Genomic DNA, 6000 nt, shown 5'->3' on the forward strand with positions numbered 1-6000 from the left:
AATGAACTTTTTTAACTAAAAATGCAAATATTCCCTTGTTGGTTGAAAATTCATCTTTTTTGTTGAAAATGCCCATTTCGGTTGCAAATTAATCTAGTTTATGTGAGAATTCCCCTATTTTGTTAAAAATTCTTCTTTTCGGTTGAATATTCCAATTTTTGGATAAAACATCCAGTATTACGTGTTTCTTTGGGTATTTACATTTTTTGGTTAAAGAATCTACTATTGGTTTAAAGTGCAACTACTTCAAAAAAATTAACCTTTGTTTTAGTTAAAAGATGCAGATTTTCCAATTGGAGATTGAACTGTTTTGTAGAAAATTCGTCTTGTTTTGTCTAAAAATTCAACATGTTGCTATAATTGAAATTTATTATAGTAATAAATAATTATATATTATTAATAGTTGAAAATTAAACTATTTTATAAATTTTTTTTTAACTTCTATAATTTATTTGAAAATTGATGTATTTTGTTCAAAATTCATCTTTTTAGTTGAAAATTGAACTGTTACGTCGAGAGGTGAACTAATTTGTGAAAAATTAATTTTTTCTTTAACTCCACTCTTTGGTTCGAAATTTAACTTTAGTGTTAAAATTTTTTATATAAAAATTTAACTGTTTCATTCATGGGCGAGAATATATTCTTTGTAAGTTCAAAATGGAACTGTTCAGGTGTTTAGTATATAATTGATGTATTTTGTTAAAAATTTCTTACTTTTGTTTGAGGATACCACTATTTGGTTAAAAAACATTTTTGGTTTTTGCAATCAACTGGTTAAAAACACGTTTTTTTGTTCAAAATTAATATTTTTAAACTGAAAATTTCATGCTTCCATTTCTGGCTAAAAAACTTAATTGAAAATTCAACTGCTTCGTCTCAAATTCATTTTTCTTAATTGCCAATTCATCTAATTAGTCGAGGATTCCAATGCTTGTTTTTTTAGTTCGTTTCTTTTACTCATTTAATTCAATTGATTAAAAATTCGGCCTTTGGTTGAACAGTTATCTTTTATGGCGAAAAAGTCATCTTTATTGGTAGCATTATTTTCAAAAATTCAGATTTGAGGTTGAATATTAAGCCGGTTTTGAAAGAATTCCTCTTCTTGGCTTAAAAATGCAACTGTTTTTAGATCAATTTTAATATTCTTTGTATGAAAATTCGACCATTTGGTTGAAAATGCATCTCTGTAGGTTAAGAATTCAACTACTTTGATAAAGTCATATTTTTAGGAAAAAAATTCAACTAATTTTTTGAACATTTGTCTCTTTGAACTGAAAGTTCATCATTTATATGAGAGAAGTCATCTTTCTTGTTAGAGAATTCATCTGACTCTGGAAAAATTCATCTTTTTGGACTTAAAAACTTAACTATTAAGTTAAAAATGGAACTGTTTTGTTGAAAACGAATCTTTTTTGCTTAAAAGTTCAACTAGTTGGTTCTTAATTCAACAGCTTGGTCAAAATTTTTATTTGTTATTGAAAATTCATCATTTTTGTAGAAAATCTTTAGTTCTTTGGTTGAAAATTTAAATATTTCCTTGAAAATGCAATATATATTTCTACTTAAAATCTTAGCAATTTAAACTATTTTTTATTGAATTCCAAATGCTATTTACATTAATTTTAATTAAAAGAATTGATTCCCATATTAAAATCGTCTTCCCTTGTTTGATTGCCCTTTCTTTACGACTCATTTCCCCCTTTAAATATTGTGACATTTATCCTTTCGGATATTTTGTATAATGAAAATTTTAATTCGACTCAAAATTCTTCTCTACTCTAATATAATGAAATTTTCAAAAGATTCCAGCAAGAAGTTAAAGGCCAAATAATCGATTAGGAAAAATTGTCAATGTGTGCAAATACGCCAAGAACAAGCTGTTTCGTTCTCTTTCACACGGATTTTCAATACTCATTGTAAGACTTCTTTTTTTTTTAATGTCGAGATTTTGAGCCTATCCCAGGTGAGCGTCCTGGGTTTGGTCGAGAGGACGATTTTTCATTTTTCGAAGCTGCGAAAGTCTCCGACAATGGACGCGTGTCACGACGAGGTTGCAGCTGCTTGCCACTGTTTGTCGCGCACACATGGCGTTGGCCGATGTACGTTTTCTGTACAGCTACATGCTACACTCTGCCAGCTCTACGTTGTGCAAAAGATCTCGTCGCCAGATTAAAGCTCGCAGCTTTGCCACAATATAATATATATTACTGCATTACATTTGCAAGTATATTCGGCCCTTTCGGTTACTTCTTTCATGCCAATCCAGATCGCACAGATTCGACCGACTTCCACAATCCACCTATAAATCATTGTCCATCTTCGCGAAAAGACCCTGTGCTTCAAATGCGAAAAAATGTGCGGAATTTACTCATATTTCAATTTCCAACGTCCAAATTTCGGGGAATTGCTATTTTTTTTCTTATATATGATTAGTTTATGAAGCTCTGCGCCTGTGATGATTGCTAGAGAGATTGTTCAGCGAATTGCATCGGAGCTGTGTTGCAGAACGAATTTCTGGCTTAAATAAGCCACACGGGAACTTCAGATTGATCTAATTATACCTTTCCCTTTTCTCATATAAATTACTTGGTCCTTTTCTATAATGCTGCTCTTGTGAATAAATCTATCTATTTTTATTCAAGTTATATCATTTTTTATTTCTTGTGTCGTATTCCTCTTTCCCGTAACTGCGTCTTTTTCTATATATCGTAGGCATTTCGCGGTTTTAGGGGCCTTCAGAAGAATTTCGGTAGAAATATTTAGCTACTCTCAAGTCCCTATAGTTCATTCAGGCATTTAGGGCGGGTTCCACCAACATCAGTTAAATCATTGGTTAACTGACAGCGGGTTAAATGTAATGCTATAGTTAAGTGTCGATTATCCTGTCGCGCGTTCCACCACGTTTTTGGAGGTCCCGGTTATCTAACCAGATAGTCGTTTCGAAATAACTCCTATTTTACTTTTAACAATTCGCGTGATTCGCTACTTTTCGGTCGAGTGAAAAACAAATCAATATGACCGTGCGCGCCAAATAAAAAGGTTCACTCCACGTTCGTGACCACACTGACCTAAAAAAAAAGTGAATTTGTATGTGTTTTTTGTTCGGGTTATACTTCTGTTTTATTCGTGTTCTCTGTGATAAGAAAATAAAGTGAGATCGCCTAATTTTCTTCCTAATGCTTCTTCGATTTGATTCAGAAGATCATTTACACAAGCTTTTCTTAAGCGAAATCTCGTTTGCAGCCCCATGCCACTTTTCTGGAGGGCTGTAGAAAATATTTGTTATGAGAGTTGACGGTGGCCGTGTGGCGGCGCTAGCTATGCAGTTGGCCTAGTATTCAAATATTGCACGGCGAAAGTGTTAAAAAAAATGTTTTTCAAATGAAAATAATTTTCTAATAGTTCTGGGTAAAAGATAATAATCTTTAAGACTTTTTATTACCCTCTAAACAAAAAATAATTAGCGAAAATCGTAAAATTCACTGCTTTTAGACGTCAGTCCCAATGTATTTCTACTAAACACAACAAATCTTTATTCTTGCGCAATCAAATTAAACATATAATTATTTGTGTAATTTTTAAATATCCGAAAAGAAAATAGTCCAAATTTTATAAAAAAATTTTATTATATTATATAATATTTACAACATAATATTTATTAATTTAAATTCATTTTGGATTTTCAAATACCTTAATAAACAAATTATGTGTTTTAATGAACACAATGTGCTTCCTTGTTTAATAAGATGCTATTTCAAGTTCAAAAAATGAACTTTGTTAAAATGATTTATAAAAGGAGGAAAATATGCTAATGTTAATTATAAATAATTTTGGAAAATAACTCGAGGTGAACTTTTGATAAAAATATTTCGGGTTTTCTTTATTCGACAATAACAATTTAGAGTTTAATGTTTTCTTTTTTCTCTGTAGGTAAAAGTTTCAATTCTTATTAAATTCTAATGCTGTATATCGCTTATTTTATTCCTTAAAAGATTTTCTGCAAATCTCATTGGCAGTTTTTATTTATAAAAACCTATTGTTTACAAAAATAAAGATTTTATAATCCCTAAATGAAATTTTTTATCTAAAAATGTATCGATGAGATTTGCGGAGAATCTTTTCAGGAATAAAATAAGACCTACATCATTAGGATTGAATAATAATTGCAGCTTTTACCTAAAGTGAGTGAGAAAAACATTAAACTATAAAAACTACTGGTAAATAAACAATGAAAATTGTAAAATATTTATTTTAAAAGTTTACCTCAAGTTCTTTTTTAAAAAACCAGTTATAATTAACAATAAAATATTTTCCTCGATTTTATAAATCATTTTTAAGAACATTTATTTTTTAGCTTGAAATAACTTTAGTTCATGCTCAATTTAAAGACAAGTATAATTAAAATTATCTTTCCCTCTTAAATTTTAGGTTAAATTTCATGAAAATAGTTGTGACGAAAAAAAAAATGTTTGAAATGAATTCATTAACATTAATTAAATTTTGTTGACTTTGTGTAATTTTAGTTCATTTTTTTAAACGCGAAGTTTTTTGAAACTACCATTTTTTTTAATTCTGCAAAATAACAATAAATTATCCTAAAATCTTCCAGAAAATAACTTTAAATTTTCCTAATAATCTAGAGAATATGGTTTGACTTTCTAAAAACCTATACAAATTAATAAAAAACCTTCTCTTTTACAAAATTGTAAAAAATCTACATTTTTTTCCTAATTTTTATGATTATCAAATTAAGCATTTTTACAAAGTATTTTAAATATATCGGAACGTTCTAAATGTCTTAAAAAATTTTTCCAATTTTTCTTAAAATATTTTAAAGACAAAAAAATTTGCCTTCAAGACTCCCAGATTATTTTTCCAAATTTTTTTGGAAATACTTTGAAATCTTTTAGAAAAATTATTTGACATTTTTCTGGGAATCTAAAGAAAAAATGTGTATTCTCTTGAAACCTTCCGTAATTTTAATCGAGCTCTCTGTTTCAAAATCTTCAACAATCTACATTGAAAAAATGGAATTTTTCACAAGTTTAAAAATAACTTCGAATTGTTTAAATAGTTGAAAATATTTATTAATTATAATAGAATTTTTTGTAATTTTGATTCAACTTTCGTTTAAAATCCCTTCTTCAAAATAAAGAAATCATTAAAAATCTTAACAGGAATCTTGGGAGAATTTTATTGTTCTCCTAAGACCTTTAAAACGTTTAAGAAACTTTTAAACATTCTTAAAAGGCTTCTCATTTTTAGTTCTAAATCATAAAAAATGTACATTTCATTTTAAATTTGTCGGAATCTTGTAAAGATTTTAATAATTTTTGATTCTTTTAAAAACTAACTGAAACTTCTACAAATCATAAAAAAAATCGCAATTTGGAAATTATTTTGAAAACTTGGTTCCTATGTTGCGATTCCTTATTTAGAATAAGATCCTTTAGTTCATGTTTAATTTAATAACAATTATAATGAAAATTCCCTTTTTGTCCTAAATCTTAAGCTAAATTTCATGACAAGAGTTATGCCGCAAAGTAATTTTATAAATGAATTCATTAACATTAATTAAATTTATTTAAAATTTATAATTTTAGTTCATTTTTTAAACTTGAAAATATATTCAGATATCATTTTTTATTATTTATTAAACAATGCCCAATATTCACAGTTAATATTAACAATAAAATAATATTTTTTAAAAAAGAAAAACTCTAAAAATATGGAGATATACCTATACAGTTTGTATGTAACCCCGTTGCCACAACACTACAGTTTGATATCATTCCTTAAAATAGCATTTGCCATTATTTAATAATATTTAGATCATTTGGTGGTTTGAAAAATTGAATTTTGTTAGCTTTGTCCTGTTCCCGATTACTTTTTCATCCCGATTTACAATCGAAACAAATGCACTTCGCGATTTTTGTTCAAATTTTTAAAACTGCGGATATTTGATCTGAAAGCAGTTTTTTCAGTTTTCTTTCGCTTAGA

The sequence above is a fragment of the Belonocnema kinseyi genome, chromosome 1 (assembly GCF_010883055.1).
Source record: "Belonocnema kinseyi isolate 2016_QV_RU_SX_M_011 chromosome 1, B_treatae_v1, whole genome shotgun sequence".
Taxonomy (NCBI): domain Eukaryota; kingdom Metazoa; phylum Arthropoda; class Insecta; order Hymenoptera; family Cynipidae; genus Belonocnema; species Belonocnema kinseyi.